This window comes from Pan troglodytes, chromosome 2, assembly GCF_028858775.2.
Source record: "Pan troglodytes isolate AG18354 chromosome 2, NHGRI_mPanTro3-v2.0_pri, whole genome shotgun sequence".
Lineage (NCBI taxonomy): Eukaryota > Metazoa > Chordata > Mammalia > Primates > Hominidae > Pan > Pan troglodytes.
The window spans coordinates 23,347,286-23,368,752 of record NC_086015.1 but is presented as its reverse complement, the minus strand read 5'-3'; the positions used below and the strand labels follow the sequence as shown (position 1 = coordinate 23,368,752).

The window sequence follows — 21,467 nt, the reverse complement described above, 5'->3', positions numbered from 1 at the left end:
AGTTTGACACCAGCCTGACCAACATGGTGAAACCTCGTCTCTATTAAAAAATACATAAATCATCAGGGTGTAGTGGTGGGCGCCTGTAGTCCCAGCTACTTGGGAGGCTGAGGCAGAAGAATCGCTTGGAGGTGAAGGCTGCAGTGAGCCCTGGGATTGTGCCACTGCACTCCAGCCTGGGAGACAGAGTGAGACTCCAGTCTCAAAAAAAAAAAAAAAAAAATTAACGAACACTGAGATGAGTAATAAAAAAAGTGTTAATATAATTGATGTTTGTCCTAAAATGAAATCCCACATGTATGCTCAATAGAGACAAAAATAAATTTAGGTTAAATAATATCTCTTATAATTACATAGCTCTTTGCATTTTAATTATAACTATTATGTTCATTTTCACATTTGAGGAAAATAATATTCTTAGCATTTGTGGTAGCTTTTTAGTGCTGTTTACCAAATATTATGGCTCCTTATCTCCTGGAAAGATTATATTTCCTTACCATCTGAAGAGATTAAGTGCATCCCTGTGATTTGCTTTGGCCAAAATTGTGAGAACAGGGGTAACCTGGAACACTTTTATGCAAAAGTTTTGAGGACCGGGGCATAATTTCTCACATTTTCTTCTCCTTGCCTTGATAGTTATGCAAGCATATGACAAGATGTGGCTCTTATGTCAGCCTAGGTGCCTGAGAGGTTCTGCCCTCTGTACAAAGGCTCTGCCCATTGTACATAGCATGAGTGAGACATAAAACTTTACACTATATCCCACTGAGACATTGAGATTGCTTGTTACTGTAGCACACCCTAGCCCATCCTGACTGATAGGTGTTTTTGTAAAGCCATAGAGCAGAGGGGCTAACAGTGTAGAATTTCGAGTCCAACTCCCTAGGTTGTGGATCACTGGGTAGGTGTTGTCATTATTATTATTATTATTATTACTACTGCTGTTATTACTACTCTATAGGCTTCAAAACTGACGAACAGGGTCAATGAATGACTTAATCTAAGACTGCGTCACATATTAATAGTATTATTTTCATTGTTACTTTACAGACCTAATATAGTGGTGTTAAAGTGACAACAAAATAATGATCATCAAAGTAATACAGTTAACGTATTAAATTTTTACTTTGTGACAGGAATTGTTTAAGTACTTTCTATGTATTAACTATTTTGGTCATCATGTAGTCACTTTAAAGTAAGTAATACGTCTATTTAATGATACATTAAACACTCAGACAATTAACTTGCTGAAGGTTACCCAACTAGGCAGTGGAAGAGCTAAAAGTTATACTTTAAGAGTCTGTCTGTATACGGCCACCAAAACATGATTTACTATAATTCTTACCCTGCTTCCAGCTCAGGAAAGAGGTTCTTTTAGTAATATCTATGAATTGTTTTTTGAAACTTAGTTAACTTTTAGAATCATATAAAGATAATATTTAGCATTTAAACTATAGGTTTCTATGTACTAAATTGCTCAACATTTTTTTAAATGTTGCATTTCAAGAATAGCATATATACTGTAAAATGCATTAATCTTAAGGGGATAAAGAATTTGCCAAAGCTAACCATCTTTGTAGCCAACAATGGATAGAGATATAACTGGAACCCGAACTCCAGAAGCCTCCTTTATGATCCTGTCTAGCCATTAACTTTCAAAATATAACCATTGTCCTGATTCTCATTGATTAATTTCATTTAAATCAGTATGGTATGTATTTCCATTGATTCTATTAATCCAATTGCTGGAGCAAGTTATGTATATATTCTAGTTTAATAGACACTGGCAAAGAGTTTAATAGAGAGACTATACGAATTCACTTTCTTATATGCAGTGTATGAAATTTCATGTTGCTCTGTATATTCCTCCAATCCTTGGTAATTTCTGATTTTTTTCTCTTTTTTTTTCCCTTTTAGCAATTCTTGTGGTAGTGAAGTTATTTTCATTTTCCTTATGATTAATAACATTCAGCACAAACTACTTGCACATTTACATACTGTTTTTTGTGAGTATCAATTCACAAGTTTTGTCTAAGGAAAATCTCCCCCACCCGCCAGCATTTTTTCTCATTTGCAGGAATTGTGCTATATTTTCATATAAATTGTGTCATGTTCAGGTAATTTCTGCCTACCCCAAGCTCATTAAGATACTCCACTGTGATGTCTTCTAAAAGCTTTATTTTTTAACTTTTATAATTTGTCTACAATCCAACTACAATTGATTTTGTATATTTTGTGATGCAAGAGTCAAGATTTACATTTTCCAGATGGATATCCAATTGATCCAGCACTATTTTTGAAGACATGATTTCCCCAAAACATTGCAGTGGCACCTTTGACATAAATCAGGTGTTCATGATCATATATGTGCAGATTCATTTATGATCTCTGTATTTTGTTCCAATGGCTTATTTGTCAGATGCTAGTTTTCCCACACTTCCAGCACAGTCAGAAATAGAAGTGTTCACAAACCATTTTTAAGGACTCTTAAGAACACTCAAAACATAACTAATATATTTGACTTTAAATGTAAAATTTAAAGATGATTTAGTTATAAATACGAGGTGTTCTATTAAAAGTGAAATAGAAGAAAATGTTCTATATTTGAAATAACAGAACTATGCTCAATTAAGAGAAAAATAATTCTCACTTAAGCACATTATGATTTCATAGTTATTTTTATGAATGCCATCAGTAGAAATTGCTCATATTTTTGTGTTTTGCTAGAATTTTATTTCTACTTGTGGTTACAATAATTCAGTAATTGTGAACAGTAAAATCACAAAAAGATCAATAGTATCAAGCCACACCCACGTGATTTCGGTAATGTATGAGCTCAAGCAATAATGCCAAACTTGGCACTGAGTGCTCTTCACTCTAGCTATGTTATAATCCAGGTCAATGAAACCAAAAGGCAAGTTGGGAAGCAAAATAGGGTTTACATTTTATTAATTCTCCCCCAGAGTTACTTGAGTAGAGGGTATAGCCTAATGACCAGTCAAGTCAATATCACTAGGTATTTAAGAGCCAAGAATTTCACTGTGGTAGTTTGATCACCAAAGCCAAGAAGAGAAACAACAAGACAAACAGAATTCAAAATCCAAATAGCCACAGGAACTCAATAAGAAATAACAAGAATTGAGTGGGCCAGGAGGAATTACAGAGCCTGTTAGTGCCGAAGTACACCTGGCCTATAGTCAGAATTAGGGTTGAAAATGTGCCTCAGGAGGTAAGATTCATGGGTTGGAAATATACACTATCAAAAGTCACCAATTAGAGCCAGAATCTCCAAAAATGTGAAGTTGCCAGTCATTTTTATTTGTTCATATTTCATGTTTAAAGTTTTGTTTTTAGGTTCTTACATAGTTTATCCTCTTATTCTATATAATTTCAGGAGGGAAGGAAAGACATTGTTCCTGTATCTGTTTAGATAAATAAATTATAGTATCTAGAGTTTCTCAGTGATATTCCAGAGGCAGCAAAACATAACTCTCAAAACTTACCAATGCTGTGTGTCTCTGTACTTATTCTTCACAGGGTATAGGTTGTTGATATAAGGATTAATAAGCAAAACTTTATATAAACACAGCTATTTGTTAGAAATGATCTACTCATATACTCAGGAAAGGTCTTATCCTCAAAATAACCTTTTATTACATAGAGATAGTTTTACTGTTTTTTTGTTTCTCCTAGCAATATGGATGAAACCAAATTTTCTTTATTGGGGTTAGAGTCAGAAAGTGCTACAATACTTAGGTTACTCAGGACTGAACACTGCCACAAACTATAAGCCTAAGCTTTTATTCCAAGGAATTGTTTTCTGAGGCATAGCTCCAAAAATTGAGTAATGCAAATGTGATATTTGGCTGTCACTAGCATGTTGCTTGACTTGGGGTGGTTTTGATGAATTCTGTTACCAAGATAATGTTATTTTCTTTTTTCTTTTTTTTTTGAGACAGAGTGTTGCTCTGTCACCAGGCTGGAGTGCAGTGGCACAATCTCAGCTCACTGCAACCTCCACCTCCCAGGTTCAAGCAGTTCTCCTGCCTCAGCCTCCCAAGCAGCTGGGACTATAGGTGCATGCCACCACGCCTGAGTAATTTTTTGTATTTTAGTAGAGACGGGGTTTCACCATGTTGGCCAGGATGGTCTTGATCTCCTGGCCTCGTGATCTGCCCACCGTGGCCTCCCAAAGTGCTGGGATTACAGGTGTGAGCCACTGGGCCCGGCCTTCTTATTTAGCATTTGAACGCTTGTCAGTACTAATGTTATGCTAAATACTTATTTAAATACAGGCAAGAATATCTCCCTTGCCATACAAGAGATTCAAACATAACTTCCTCTTAATTTGTTTAAGGATTGCCACTGGTCATGTACTTTGTATATTTAAACTGTAATGAGGCTTTTCATGTGTATGGTCAATTCAGATTTTCAATCTGTTACGAAATAACTTCTCCGTGATTAGTAAAGATTAATTTGTATTATTTTAATAAAGTTGCCCAAGATAGTACCTGATCTGATCAAATACACACTCCAAAGCTGCTTACTATTTTTCTTCTTACTTTTATGTGGTACCTTTAATGAACATGTAAATTACTTGCCCTTGTGTACCTATAGACCTCACTACTTGGGAACAACTGTCTTGGTGTCTGTGATGCATGAGACTTGAAATACGTTTAAAACATGCAACAGCTAAACTCTAGGGACTGTGAAGAAATAGCATATATTTATTTGTTTTGCAAGGAGAATTTTTTACATTGATATTAGGCTCTGAAGTTTGTGAGTAAAGGATAATTCATGTAGAGTCAAAACTGTGCCCCAAAGAACTTGTCACCATAAAGTATATCATCATAACATATCATTTCTCATTAAATCCAATATATCACCCTTTTCTTCAGTGTTAAAATAGATTGTGGTACCTGCAGTTAAATAACAGATGAAGTGATTGACTTATATCCAGTGGTCATATTGTTATGTTCCTTAAAATACTAAAATCACATTCAAATCATAACATTTCCACTCTACGGGAGAAACAAAGAAACTAAGAACAAATACAGAGCGTGGCAGAGGGTGCTCACCTATCTCACATCTTACCTCATATTTTCTTTGAGTCAAAATGATGGGAAAAATTGCTTCTAATACTTAAAACAGTCTCTTGCTTTCCTTGTCTACCTTTCCTTCTATCTAAAAGTCCTGTAATGCAACTCTATTGTACAATGAAAAACACAGTGGCAAAAAATAACTGACCATCAAAATTCACTTCTGCTTTCTCCAGAGCAATAGGATTGTAGCTGGAATGACATTTCCCAGCCATCTTTGCAACTAATTATGGTCACATGACTGAGCTCTTGTAATGAAAGTGATATGTGCAAATTTTATGGTTTGCCCATAAAATTGTGCACATTTGCTTTTCCACGCGCTTTTGCTGGCTGGAATGAAGAAAAACAGAGTGACATTACAAGCCACCCATTAAAGATGGTAGAACCACTGTCTGTCTCAGTCCCTAAATGATTATCTAAGAGAACCGCCCCCAACACGCACAACTCCCCTCAACACATATACCTCTCCCTACTAGCCTTCAATAGCCTACCCAGAACATTAGGTAAGAAATAAAATAAAGAGAAATAAATTTTCATATCCCATAATGCACTGAATTATTGTTGAGCACTTCTTCAAACAGCGTATTAACACTAACAAACAAAGCAAAAACCACTGCTCTCTTCCTTCCACTAACTTAGCATTTTAATGGCTCTCAGCCTTTTGAGAATAGTCTTTTGATGGTTGGTCTTGAAAATCCAATCAAAATGTGACCTTTTATCATTATGAACAAGGCATTCACACAGTTCTCCACCACCTACCATGGATGGCAGCACTCATAAATAAGTTTTTCTTTTTCAATGCCCAGTCAAATGTTGATCAGCATCATCTCAATATATACCACTCTTGCAGCTCCTCCTGGGCATTGAACCTCTTAGTGTTGTTTGCTAAAACCAAGGCATTAATATGATCCATTGAGGTCACCTCTGTATACTTGCCAGATTTAGCTAATAAAATATAGGACAGCTGTGGAACTTTGAACTTCAGGAAAAACCAGATCATTCTTTAGCATAAATATATTGGATAAAAAGAAATTGTCCCTACGTCTGATTTAAATGGCTATAACCACCCTTGGACTCTTAATCATCTCAGAATACATCCAGATTACCTGAAATTGACCATGTGTTCTCACCTCTCCAACAAATGTGCACAAATCCACTCAATGCCCTGATCAGGAACCTTAAAAAAGTGTGTGTTAATCACTAGATGGATCCTGATGTGGATCCTGTACAGCAGAAATGTGTTTCAGCAACTAACAGAAAATACCGTCTTTTCATTTGTCTCCTTGCCACTAATATCTTTTATTTTAGTTTTTTGAAAACAATATTTTTGTTGGCTGCTACAGCTGTTAACCTCCCTGCTATTTCTTCCAGGATTCATCATTGCCTAGCATAGCAGATGTATCCAACTTACATTCTAGATTCCCATTGTATTCTAGACATTTGTTTCTATTGACAACTTATACACAATAAAGGACATTCTGTCCACCCTCTTCCATGTATGTTTATGGTTGTGCCATCTCATTCTCTGCCTTACCTGTGCACAGCATTGCTGTGTACCCATCGAATGACCTTTTTATGTCTTCATTTTTTTTTAAGTCAGTAATTTTGGACATCTCTTTGTTCACTATTGGTCTCCCAAAAAGGGGAATGAGAGTTGCTTCTCGTTTAGTATCCCAAACTTTTGTTCCACTCCAGTGTATTTTGAGTCTCTTCACACTTCCCATTGCACTTTTTGGACTATCCAATGTAAATAAAAATGTTCAAAGTTTCCTCCAAAGAAATAGCACCAAAATTACTGATTTCCATGGAAACCACAATAATAATCAGGCTGTGGGCAATACATTAGTAAATTTAAAATATGTATACAGGGAGAGGAGCCAAGATGGCCGAATAGGAACAGCTCCTGTCTACAGCTCCCAGCGTGAGCGACACAGAAGACGGGTGATTTCTGCATTTCCATCTGAGGTACCGGGTTCATCTCACTTGGGAGTGCCAGACAGTGGGCACAGGTCAGTGGGTGCGCGCACCGTGCACGAGCCGAAGCAGGGAGAGGCACTGCCTCACTTGGGAAGCGCAAGGGGTCAGGGAGTTCCCTTTCCCAGTCAAAGAAAGGGGTGACAGACGCACCTGGAAAATCGGGTCACTCCCACCCGAATACTGCGCTTTTCTGACGGGCTTAAAAAACGGCGCACCACGAGACTATATCCTGCACGTGGCTCAGAGGGTCCTATGCCCACGGAGTCTCGCTGATTGCTAGCACAGCAGTCTGAGATCAAACTGCAAGGCGGCAGCGAGGCTGGGGGAGGGGCGCCCGCCATTGCCCAGGCTTGCTTAGGTAAACAAAGCAGCCTGGAAGCTCGAACTGGGTGGAGCCCACCACAGCTCAAGGAGGCCTGCCTGCCTCTATAGGCTCCACCTCTGGGGGCAGGGCACAGACAAACAAAAAGACAGCAGTAATCTCTGCAGACTTAAATGTCCCTGTCTGACAGCTTTGAAGAGAGCAGTGGTTCTCCCAGCACACAGCTGGAGATCTGAGAACGGGCAGACTGCCTCCTCAAGTGGGTCCCTGACCCCCGAGCAGCCTAACTGGGAGGCACCCCCCAGCAAGGGCACACTGACACCTCACACAGTAGGGTACTCCAACAGACCTGCAGCTGAGGGCCCTGTCTGTTAGAAGGAAAACTAACAAACAGAAAGGACATCCACACCAAAAACCCATCTGTACATCACCATCATCAAAGACCGAAAGTAGATAAAACCACAAAGATGGGGAAAAAACAGAACAAAAGAACTGGAAACTCTAAAAAGCAGAGCACCTCTCCTCCTCCAAAGGAACACAGTTCCTCACCAGCAGCGGAACAAAGCTGGATGGAGAATGACTTCGACGAGCTGAGAGAAGAAGGCTTCAGACGATCAAATTACTCTGAGCTACGGGAGGACATTCAAACCAAAGGCAAAGAAGTTGAAAACTTTGAAAAAAATTTAGAAGAATGTATAACTAGAATAACCAATACAGAGAAGTGCTTAAAGGAGCTGATGGAGCTGAAAACCAAGGCTCGAGAACTACGTGAAGAATGCAGAAGCCTCAGGAGCCGATGCGATCAACTGGAAGAAAGGGTATCAGCAATGGAAGATGAAATGAATGAAATGAAGCGAGAAGGGAAGTTTAGAGAAAAAAGAATAAAAAGAAATGAGCAAAGCCTCCAAGAAATATGGGACTATGTGAAAAGACCAAATCTACGTCTGATTGGTGTACCTGAAAGTGATGGGGAGAATGGAACCAACCTGGAAAACACCCTGCAGGATATTATCCAGGAGAACTTCCCCAATCTAGCAAGGCAGGCCAACGTTCAGATTCAGGAAATACAGAGAACGCCACAAAGATACTCCTCGAGAAGAGCAACTCCAAGACACACAATTGTCAGATTCACCAAAGTTGAAATGAAGGAAAAAATGTTAAGGGCAGCCAGAGAGAAAGGTCAGGTTACCCTCAAAGGGAAGCCCATCACACTAACAGCGGATCTCTTGGCAGAAACCCTATAAGCCAGAAGAGAGTGGGGGCCAATATTCAACATTCTTAAGGAAAAGAATTTTCAACCCAGAATTTCATATCCAGCCAAACTAAGCTTCATAAGTGAAGGGAGAAATAAAATACTTTACAGACAAGCAAATGGTGAGAGATTTTGTCACCACCAGGCCTGCCTTACAAGAGCTCCTGAAGGAAGCACTAAACATGGAAAGGAACAACCAGTACCAGCCACTGCAAAATCATGCCAAACTGTAAAGACCATCGAGACTAGGAAGAAACTGCATCAACTAACCAGCAAAAGAACCAGCTAACATCATAATGACAGGATCTAATTCACACATAACAATATTAACCTTAAATGTAAATGGACTAAATGCTCCAATTAAAAGACACAGACTGGCAAACTGGATAAAGAGTCAAGACCCATCAGTGTGCTGTATTCAGGAAACTCATCTCACGTGCAGAGACTAGGCTCAAAATAAAAGGATGGAGGAAGATCTACCAAGCAAATGGAAAACAAAATAAGGCAGGGGTTGCAATCCTAGTCTCTGATAAAACAGACTTTAAACCAACAAAGATCAAAAGAGACAAAGAAGGCCATTACATAATGGTAAAGGGATCAATTCAACAAGAAGAGCTAACTATCCTAAATATATATGCACCCAATACAGGAGTACCCAGATTCATAAAGCAAGTCCTGAGTGACCTACAAAGAGACTTAGACTCCCACACATTAATAATGGGAGACTTTAACACCCCACTGTCAACATTAGACAGATCAACGAGACAGAAAGTCAACAAGGATACCCAGGAATTGAACTCAGCTCTGCACCAAGTGGACCTAATAGACATCCACAGAACTCTCCACCCCAAATCAACAGAATATACATTTTTTTCAGCACCACACCACACCTATTCCAAAATTGACCACATACTTGGAAGTAAAGCACTCCTCAGCAAATGTAAAAGAACAGAGACTATAACAAACTATCTCTCAGACCACAGTGCAATCAAACTAGAATTCAGGATTAAGAATCTCACTCAAAACTGCTCAAATACATGGAAACTGAACAACCTGCTCCTGAATGACTACTGGGTACATAACGAAATGAAGACAGAAATAAAGATGTTCTTTGAAACCAACGAGAACAAAGACACAACATACCAGAATCTCTGGGACGCATTCAAAGCTGTGTGTAGAGGGAAATTTATAGCACTAAATGCCCACAAGAGAAAGCAGGAAAGATCCCAAATTGACAACCTAACATCACAATTAAAAGAACTAGAAAAGCAAGAGCAAACACATTCAAAAGCTAGCAGAAGGCAAGAAATAACAAAAATCAGAGCAGAACTGAAGGAAATAGAGACACAAAAAACCCTTCAAAAAATTAATGAATCTGGGAGCTGGTTTTTGAAAGGATCAACAAAACTGATAGACCGCTAGCAAGACTAATAAAGAAAAAAAGAGAGAAGAATCAAATAGACGCAATAAAAAATGATAAACGGGACATAATCACCGATCCCACAGAAATAGAAACTACCATCAGAGAATACTACAAACACCTCTATGCAAATAAACTAGAAAATCTAGAAGAAATGGATAAATTCCTTGACACATACACTCTCCCAAGACTAAACCAGGAAGAAGTTGAATCTCTGAATAGACCAATGACAGGATCTGAAATTCTGGCAATAATCAATAGCTTACCAACCAAAAAGACTCCAGGACCAGATGGATTCACAGCCGAATTCTACCAGAGGTACAAGGAGGAGCTGGTACCATTCCTTCTGAAACTATTCCAATCAACAGAAAAAGAGGGAATCCTCCCTAACTCATTTTCTGAGGCCAGCATCATTCTGATACCAAAGCCGGGCAGAGACACAACCAAAAAAGAGAATTCTAGACCAATATCCTTGATGAACATTGATGCAAAAATCCTCAATAAAATACTGGCAAAACGAATCCAGCAGCACATCAAAAAGCTTATCCACCATGATCAAGTGGGCTTCATCCCTGGGATGCAAGGCTGGTTCAATATATGCAAATCAATAAATGTAATCCAGCATATAAACAGAGCCAAAGACAAAAACCACACGGTTCTCTCAATAGATGCAGAAAAAGCCTTTGACAAAATTCAACAACCCTTCATGCTAAAAACTCTCAATTAATTAGGTATTGATGGGACGTATTTCAAAATAATAAGAGCTATCTATGACAAACCCACAGCCAATATCATACTGAATGGGCAAAAACTGGAAGCATTCCCTTTGAAAACTGGCACAAGACAGGGATGCCCTCTCTCACCACTCCTATTCAACATAGTGTTGGAAGTTCTGGCCAGGGCAATTAGGCAGGAGAAGGAAATAAAGGGTATTCAATTAAGAAAAGAGGAAGTCAAATTGTCCTTGTTTGCAGACGACATGATTGTATATCTAGAAAACCCCATTGTCTCAGCTCAAAATCTCCTTAAGCTGATAAGCAACTTCAGCAAAGTCTCAGGATACAAAATCAATGTACAAAAATCACAAGCATTCTTATACACCAACAACAGACAGAGAGCCAAATCATGAGTGAACTCCCATTCACAATTGCTTCAAAGAGAATAAAATACCTAGGAATCCAACTTACAAGGGATGTGAAGGACCTCTTCAAGGAGAACTACAAACCACTGCTCAAGGAAATAAAAGAGGATACAAACAAATGGAGGAACATTCCATGCTCATGGATAGGAAGAATCAATATCGTGAAAATGGCCATACTGCCCAAGGTAATTTATAGATTCAATGCCATCCCCATCAAGCTACCAATGACTTTCTTCACAGAATTGGAAAAAACTACTTTAAAGTTCATATGGAACCGAAAAAGAGCCCGAGTTGCCAAGTCAATCCTAAGCCAAAAGAACAAAGCTGGAGGCATCACGCTACCTGACTTCAAACTATACTACAAGGCTACAGTAACCAAAACAGCATGGTACTGGTACCAAAACAGAGATATAGATCAATGGAACAGAACAGAGCCCTCAGAAATAACGCCACATATCTACAACTATCTGATCTTTGACAAACCTGAGAAAAACAAGCAATGGGGAAAGGATTCCCTATTTAATAAATGGTGCTGGGAAAACTGGCTAGCCATATGTAGAAAGCTGAAACTGGATCCCTTCCTTACGTCTTATACAAAAATCAATTCAAAATGGATTAAAGACTTAAACGTTAGACCTAAAACCATAAAAACCCTAGAAGAAAACCTAGGCATTACCATTCAGGACATAGGCATGGGCAAGGGCTTCATGTCTAAAACACCAAAAGCAATGGCAACAAAAGCCAAAATTGACAAATGGGATCTAATTAAACTAAAGAGCTTCTGCACAGCAAAAGAAACTACCATCAGAGTGAACAGGCAACCTGCAGAATGGGAGAAAATTTTAACCACCTACTCATCTGACAGAGGGCTAATATCCAGAATCTACAATCAACTCAAACACATTTACAAGAAAAAAACAAACAACCCCATCAAAAAGTGGGCGAAGGACATGAACAGACACTTCTCAAAAGAAGACATTTATGCAGCCAAAAAACACATGAAAAAATGCTCATCATCACTGGCCATCAGAGATATGCAAGTCAAAACCACAATGAGATACCATCTCACACCAGTTAGAATGGGAATCATTAAAAAGTCAGGAAACAACAGGTGCTGGAGAGGATGTGGAGAAATAGGAACACTTTTACACTGTTGGTGGGACTGTAAACTAGTTCAACCATTGTGGAAGTCAGTGTGGCGATTCCTCAGGGATCTAGAACTAGAAATACCATTTGACCCAGCCATCCCATTACTGGGTATATACCCAAAGGACTATAAATCATGCTGCTATAAAGACACATGCACACGTATGTTTATTGCAGCATTATTCACAATTGCAAAGACTTGGAACCAACCCAAATGTCCAACAATAATAGACTGGATGAAGAAAATGTGGCACATATACACCATGGAATACTATGCAGCCATAAAAGATGATGAGTTCATGTCCTTTGTAGGGACATGGATGAAATTGGAAATCATCATTCTCAGTAAACTATTGCAAGAACAAAAAACCAAACACTGCATATTCTCACTCATAGGTGGGAATTGAACAATGAGATCACATGGACACAGGAAGGGGAATATCACACTCTGGGGACTGTTGTGGGGTGGGGGGAGGGGGGAGGGACAGCATTGGGAGATATACCTAATGCTAGATGATGAGTTAGTGGGTGCAGCTCACCAGCATGGCACATGTATACATATGTAAATAACCTGCACAATGTGCATATGTACCCTAAAACAAAGTATAATTAAAAAATAAATAAATAAAATAAAATATGTATACAGTCTTTGTATTTTATTCTTTAAAATAATCTTAGCTTAGTAATAATATTATATGATAAAATGTCATGAGATGAATATTGGCTTTAAAATAAAATATAAAATAAAACATTTACAAAATAAAATGTGTCCTAATGCACCTCTCTCACTCAGTAGCAGTGTGTCCTATGGAAAGTTAATTACCTTTCTTAAGTTCCAATTTTCACTTAATTAAAACGAAACTAATAATGGTTGCCCTTCAACTATTTACTCAACCATTATTTATGAAGCACCTAATATGTACATGTTTAGCTGAATTCTGAGAGTACAAAAATTGTTTCTGTATTAAAATAAATTGTAGTTTAGTAGAGGATACACGCAAGCAAATAGGTAATTATAGAGTCATGAGATGAATGTTATGGGAATGCCAAGATAAAACAGCTAACACAGACTTGGGAGGTGAAGCTTGAGGCAGGCAGGTGAGAGATAACAAGCGAACTATATCCTAAAGGATTAATAACAGTTATCAAGGCAAAGAGGAAGAAGGTGGAGGCAGCAAGTCTGCATTTATTTAAAGTTAAAGAGTAGCAAGTGATGGAAGGGATTTAAGCAGAGACATGACATGATCAGGCATACACTTTATTAAAACAGCAACAAAAACCCACTTATAGCATAGTAAATAAATCCCAAGACTAGGTAGAGAAGGAAGTTAGTCAAGGATTGTAGTAGTCTAGACAGAGCTGATGGTGACCAAAACTAAAGAAGCAGCGTCAAGAATAATAAGGGAGAGTGCAAAAATAGGTGGTTAGGAGGTGGAGCATACAGGGTTTCCAGTTTGATTTTATCAAGGGATGGAGGAAGAGACAGAAATCTGTAAAGGGCCCTAAACTTATGACTTACTAGATCATTCAGAAATACGGGAAAATCCAGGAAGGAAACAGGTTGTGGTTTAGTGGGAAAAAATGATGAGTTCAATTTCCAACCTGTGGTATTTTAAGTAGCTATGTTTCATTGGAATGATATCCTATAGATAGTTGAATTCACTTGCATAAATTTAGTGAATGAATCAGGCTCAAGATACTGTTTTGGGGGCCACCAACATTGAAATGCTAGGTGGCGAAACAATCTCCCATGATGAGTGTGTGATACAGCGGAGAGAAAGGAGAGAATCAAGGTTAATATTTAGGGGAGGAGTATCATTTAGGATACAGGAAAAGGGACAGGAGCTCATGAAAGAGACTGAGTAGAAACATCCAGCAAGGAGAAGGAAAATCAAGAGAACACAGTAGACAGTGGAAGCCAAGGAAGAGAGGAGGGGTCACTAGTGTCAAATATGGAAAGAGGTCTAGTCAGATAAAGACTAACAAGCACTCTTTGACAAGCAAGAGGCTACAGTCTACAAGTGACTGAACCCTCTTCTGTATCCTTGTTACAACCATTAAAGGAAATAATAAATATAAAAATACTGTTACCTCCACTGTTCAAAATATGTTTATACCTAATTTCCAAACGTATTTCCTTTAAAAAAAAAAGTGATTTAAACTCTTTGAGCTTCCGTTTCTGTATCCATAAACTAAGACGAATATTATCATGCAATTTGGCTCTTAATTATACTATAGTAGGAAAGGTCAGTCTTACAAATATTAAGAGATAGAAAAACCAGAAGGGAGTCTTTTCAGAGTTTTTCTATGTTTCAAATGAGAAAATATAAGTAACTAAACTTTAAATATTTTGAATTTTTGTGGCTATAAAGTAAAATAAATTTTTAAAATTAGACAGCATCTCACATTTTTCTTGACGAGACCATCTGTTTTATCTAGGCCAATAATATGATCAGCCCAAGGGAATCAGGGTCTTATTTACTATTGCAGTCAATTCCAAGACACAATAACTTTCAAATATGCAGCATAAATTTACTGACCAGCTATTATATTGCAGATACTAGATATCTAGCACGTTTATGCTCAGTCATGCTTCTAAGTATATAATCTTTATTCAATGGCCTTATTTGAGGACGGTCTCTTGAAACATTCCACTCCAGCCATGAATTTCCTTTAGTCTGTAGTAAGGCTAGTCTTAGGTATAATTATGAATGGGTAAATAATCAAAAATACAGCTTCTTTCTTGTTGCCACCGTGGTAAGCTCCTCCTCATTCCAGGTGCTCAGCACTCATGGTCTCTCATCACACTTTCTTACCCATTTCTCTTCTCTGATCATACCTTCAAATTCAGTGACTAGTATGGACCAGCCCTACATCAATTTCAAAATACACCACAGATATCTTTCCTACACTTATGGAATTATACTACACAACTTGAACAAAGTTTCCACTCTTCTTTTACTATTCACTGAGAGTTTTCCATGCTTAGACAAATTTCCCTAATCATTGTATGGGCTTCTTGAATACAGGGAGAGTGTCTTCAACTTCTTCAATATGCTTTTCATAACCCAAAGCATGGCATCAGATTTATATCAGGCCTGATATAATTAAAGTATTTAGCAATGATTAGATAATTTTTATTAGCTATTTGATAAGAAAGATTTTTAATTGCCTGGTGGCCAGTATGTCTAGCTGAGTTGAGACTGCAGCATCTCCTTGGTCCTCTGTATGGTCATAAGTCTCCCTTTCAGGGTTGTTATCCAGGAAAGGATGATATCCTAACACCTAGCATTTAGATTTGCTGGGCTAATCCCATGCTCTCTCTTGTAAGCCAACAGTAAAGGGGTCCTTGACAAGACCTTGATGTGTTTGCAAGGGTCTGGGCCCAGCGCCAAAACCTGTAGGATTTCCCAAGTTACCTGCTCTTTGTTTAATTATACATGACTTGTTAAGAATTAGCAACTCTAAAGTAGGCTGTGCTGTTTAAAAATTAAAAAACAAAATCAGTTACCTGTGAGGCCACATGAAACAAACAAACCTTTGGAAATAAGGCTGTTGTTCAACTCAATGAGCTACATGTCATATTTTGTTTATCTGAACTATGCTGGTAAGGAGACATATGTTTAGTGCTACATATGCATTATATGATGGAATATTATGCAAATATTAAATATGTTATTAAATACTATATTTGTTGGTGGAATTTGAAAAATAAATGTATTGCCTTGTCCATGTTCTCTGAGAGCTCAAAGTTTATTTCTGATATATATACATTATGATATATATATTTCTGATATATATATTATGATATATATATTTCTGATATATATATAAATATATATATATAGAGAGAGAGAGAGTGGGGTACACAATTATAATATGGGGTTAAAGAATGGAGGAATGAAATAAGTTAAATAGTGCATGATAGAAACCTAACCCAGACTCATGGTAATCGGGGTAACAAGGGATAAAGAAGGCTTTACAGAAGAGTTCACAGATGATACTTCAAGGATAAGAAAAATTTAATTGCGTAAAGAGGAACTAAGGAGATGTCTTGCCATTTTTATTTTCTGGGAATAGAAAGTGCAAAGATCATGAAATGAGGTGAAAAGAATGACACAGTTGAGGAAGTGCAAATGGTCAGTATGGCTGGAGCCACAAGAAGGAGGAGCAAGTGGTGACAGAGAAAAGGATAGAAATAAGGAGTCAAGACCCTGAAGGGTCTTCTATGCTTCTAAGTAATTGCCACATCAGCTCTCTTGGGTGACATCATATTGGTCCTCAACAAATATTTAATACATTGACTACATAAAGACTTACATCCACACACAGGTAGCCAGAATGTTTTCTGTCATCTAAAAATATTTAAATAACTTTTCACTATATTCAATATATATTTGTTTTTATCGTTTATTACTTATGTATTTACTGATCTTAAAACTATTGGAGTGATGGGAAGAGGAGGTTATTCCAATAGGAAATGCTAACACCACGGACTGAGATGGAAAATACAAACCATGTGAATAATGCCTTTTCTATTTTGAGAGTAGAATTTTATTTTATTTTTTTATACTTTAAGAAAACATACTTGAAAAGTGGAAAGAAGAGAGAATGACATAGCAGAACTCAAGTTTGGTAAGAGGGAAAAAAACCCTTTCATTACATTAAGTTTCTAAATCAAGAACTCACAATTTTCTCTTGGGTTTCTAAATTTAGTAACATTCCATTCTTAATATCCCTGCCTTGCTCAAAACCAGCACCACTATTTCATATTTTATGAGCACATGCTCTTCTCATAGTCTATTTACAGTAATATATGTCATAAGGCAGAATCATTCTCAGACACATGCTAAGACAATTTTCCTTCATATTTGCCATCTCAAATATTTCAAATTTAAACATTCAGGTACACTGTGAAATAAGTTTTGAATCCATCAGACAAATACAACTTCATTTTCCTTGTGGCATTAAACCTAAGGAAAATATAGGAATAAGTAACAATAATGCAATATGAATATTATAGTATCTGAATTACTCCATCAAATTAAGTGACTTTAAGTAGTATAAAAAATTCAGAAAGCAGCATACAACCTATAATATTTCACAGTAGCTATTACTATGGAAATATTAGCATGGACAAATGGCATTTCAACTAGAGCTTCACTGACCAAAAATGCTCGAAGGATAATGTAATTTTTTTAAAAAAAGATGTGTTATAAGCTGTATATATTAACATTCTTTGGCCCAATAATTCCACTGCTTCTTAAAAGAACTCCAAATGTGGGAGTAAAGCATCTGGCTGTCCCCTTTGCTTGGAATGTTCTTCATCAAGAGATACAGTTGATTGCTTCTTTATTTCTCTTCTGTCATTATTTAAATGTCATATTCTCAATTATACTTTGCGTGGCCACTGATTTAAAATTGCAGCCCATTCCTTCCCCCTTCTTTGCTTTTATTTTTCTACGTGCAACCTGTCACTATCAAGCATGCCATTTAAATTAATTGTTTTGTTTACTGTTTGTCTCCTATCAGGATGTAAATCATATGAAGGCAAGAACCTGTGTCTATTTGCTTCACTGGCCTATCTCCAGCATCTAGAACAGTACATGGCAAATGATAGGCACTCAGTACATATTTGCTTAGTTAGTAAATAAATATATTTTTCATAGAGATGTTCATTACGATTTTTATATTTAAGTGGCAAAAAATCAAAATCATCTTAAATGTGTAACAAGATGCAGTTATATAAACTAAATAATTCATTATATGATGGAATATTATGCAGATATTAAATATGTTTATAAATATTTATAAAACACAGAGAAATAATTATATTAAAATGTTATGAGAAAAAATATTCCCCAAGTTTGCATAGAATACCAGCACAACTACATTAAAACAAGTAGAGAAAACAACACACAGAAAGATTTAAAATGGAAGCCGACATTGTTTTGGAATGGCTGTAATTGACAGACATTTGTTTTTCTCCACTGCTTCTAAAGTTTAGATAATTAGCACAGTATATGCACAGAGGAACATTAAATCACAAGAAAATACCTTAAAATGTAATTTGTAGGTTTATCGAGAACATTGTCCTTGAGTATGATTTTGCTTACAGTAAAGAATGGTGGAATTATTTCCAAAAATCCATAAGTCTGTCTAATAGAAAGTGATGGTGAATAAAGTAATTCTTATAATTAAACATAAGCCTATTACATCTTGCCTAAGGAAACATCCATTGCTATGTTTGAAACAATCAAATGAAAAATAATCTGCTCTGCAGTTTCATATGGTTAAGGAAAATGTAGTGGTTACACATCCTGGGTATCCGTTCAATAGTTAATTTATGATAGCGTTTCATCTTCCCATTGTGAATTCTGAAAAGCCTAATGAAGCAATACTTGAACTGACAGTTGATTTGTAAAACAAATGCAATTTTAATCTTTGCTTAAGTGCTTAAGCAGGTACTTTAAAGTCACCTAATTTGAGAGCTCTTAATAAGAATGATGAAAACAGTACCTTACTTTTCAATGCAGGGTCTTTTCCCACCAAGGTATTCTGACATGTAAAATCGCTACATTTTTGAGATAAGACACTTACTACCTTACACCTCACTGGGAATCTGAAGTGGTAGTGTAGTTTTCTGTTTTTTGTATAATTATTGCTATATACGCAGGCTTAGATTTATTCACCAAAAAATAGCTGGCCAGTAACCAAGTCGGCAGTGTTTCATTTCTAGTCAAAGATCAATGCTCAATATAATACATTCCATTTATTAAATGTTCCAAATATGTTATCTTGGCATATAGACACTGTAAATATTCTCATCGCTGCATTATAAATAGCTTTGTGGGACAAAGGTCAAATCCGAGCCATGAATGCCGTATTGAGTCATTGTTAGTGAGAGACCCTATTACTCAATCCTAGATTAGCGTGAATGGCTAAACAGAATAACTGGAAGGAATCTCCTCAACACGCTTAAGGCTTTGTGTTGTGGAGGCGTGGGCATGAAGACGTGGGGGTATATGGGTATACGGACCTCCATTGCCACCTTATATCTAAAAGGTGTACTAGGAATAGGTGGGAGAATCTGACTATGTTAGTAGTAGGGGAGGAGGAAAAATGAGATTTAAAGAGGAAGAGAGGAAGGGAGAGAGGGAGCCAAACACTAAGAGACGAATGGATGTTAACTAATCAAAGCTTAACTATGTAGTCAGGGTATACCAGAATGTCCAAGCAATTCAGGGGTAAAATTTAATTTAATTTTCTCCTCATCATAAAACTTCAACTTTATTTATTATTAGATGTCTTTGCCTTCAGTATCCAAGTCAGTATCTTTAATTTTAGCCATTTTACCTAAGGAGGAAATGACATCTTTGCAGTTTTCAGGAAAATGACTATGCTATAAATTGGGATTTGCTTATACAATGAAATAACATTAAAAAGTCCATACCCTTTCAGGGCCCACTGATGTTTGTGTATTTACCCTGATAGAAAAAGACATCCAAGAATCCTAGAATTAAAGTACCTTTTTGGGGGCTACTAGTGTAACAAGCATTGATATGAGTAGAGTTCAATGGTACAAGAGCACTACCCCTTAGTTCCATTTAACACGAAACGGAGATTATATAGGTTATGCACAATAAAGAGGAGATTTGGAGAAAAGTTTTTTGAAGCAAGTATGTATTTGTAAATGATACTAAATATTGAACTCAGATCCAGCAAAATTATGAAGCTGTTGTTAAGAGACCTCTTGAATACTCAAGCTGGTGATTAAGCCTTTAGCTAATGACTTGCTTCTAGACTGTGTTACTGGAAGTCCCAGTTGTGCCTTTCAGGCCTCTTCAGAGCTGTTCAGGAAAAAAGGAGGAGGAGCTGAAATGCTGATCAGCTCTTTTCCTTGTTCTTAGAAGTGCTGATGGAAGATTGGAAGAGAGAAGATAACTGGAATGATTACTTCTAATGTTGTTTGACATCATTCAATGCATGTCAGTCCCTAGAGTACTGCAGATAAAGGATGCCTGACTTAGGTAGATACAAGATGATGGTCTTTAAGAGACCTTCTCTTGGCTTTTCAGAAAGATGCTGAGCCAAGTCTGCATAAGTACCTGAAAAAGCCTCCGCTCCTTTAAGTAGTAAATGAATCCTCAGACACTTGTGTTCCTGAAAGCTTTGAGTTGTGCAATGTTCTGGTGTATCTTAGTCCCAAGATTAGCTGGATTATTAAGTATGTTTCAAAGGATGCTAATTTTCTAAAAACAGTAGATATTAAAACAAACCAAGGAGGCTGGGCACAGTGGCTCATGCCTGTAATCCTGGCACTTTGGGATGCTAAGGCGGGAGGATCACTTGAGCTCAAGAAACTAGCCTAGGCAAAATGGGGAAACCCCATCTACAAAAAAAAAACAACAAAATTAGCCAGGCGTAGTGGCACATGCCTGTAATCCCAGCTACTTGGGAGGCCGAGGTAGGAGCATCACCCTGGGAGATTGAGGCCGCAGTGAGCTGTGATTGTGCCACTGCACTCCAGCCTGCGTGACAGAGTGAGACCTTGTCTCAAACAAACAAACAAACAAAAACAAATACTGAGGAAATACAGGCTTGATGACCTTCAACATGCCACCTCAAGATACGCTGCTTTGTTATATTGATTATTTATAGCTGAAGGTATTTGAGAAACAGCAGGTGCAGGAAAGTTTCCCTGACCTTCTTCTAAATGCAAATCATAAAATTTCCCATGAGACAGGCGCTTTCCCCGTATCAGAAAGAAAAGAACATTTTTATCACTGAAGACTGGGAGTTGAAGCTGAGATGAATCTGGACAAACCAATCTACTAAAACAACTCATCTTCCATTAATTTCCCCCATATATTTCCTAGTCACTGCCCCACAATTTACTTCCCCTGTCTTGTCACATCCTCACAACGTTTAACACATTTTTTAAAAAGCTATTTAAGCTTTGGGGCCTAACAGCTTATTTGGATTTTTATTTTCTTTATGAAGACTCCTGTGTGTATGGAAAAATATTTAATAAAATTTGTATGCTTTTTTGCCCTGTTAGTCTGTCTTACATTAGTTTAATTCTCAGCCACAGAATCTAAGAAGATAGA

The 21,467-nt window shown here is 37.3% G+C and overlaps 1 protein-coding gene across 2 annotated transcripts in view; it reads right to left on the bottom strand.

Annotated features, from left to right (window-relative positions):
- KCNH8 (potassium voltage-gated channel subfamily H member 8) overlaps nt 1-21,467 on the bottom strand; it is a 393,974-nt gene that overhangs the window by 159,543 nt on the left and 212,964 nt on the right. The gene's annotated exons all lie outside the window — the stretch shown is intronic.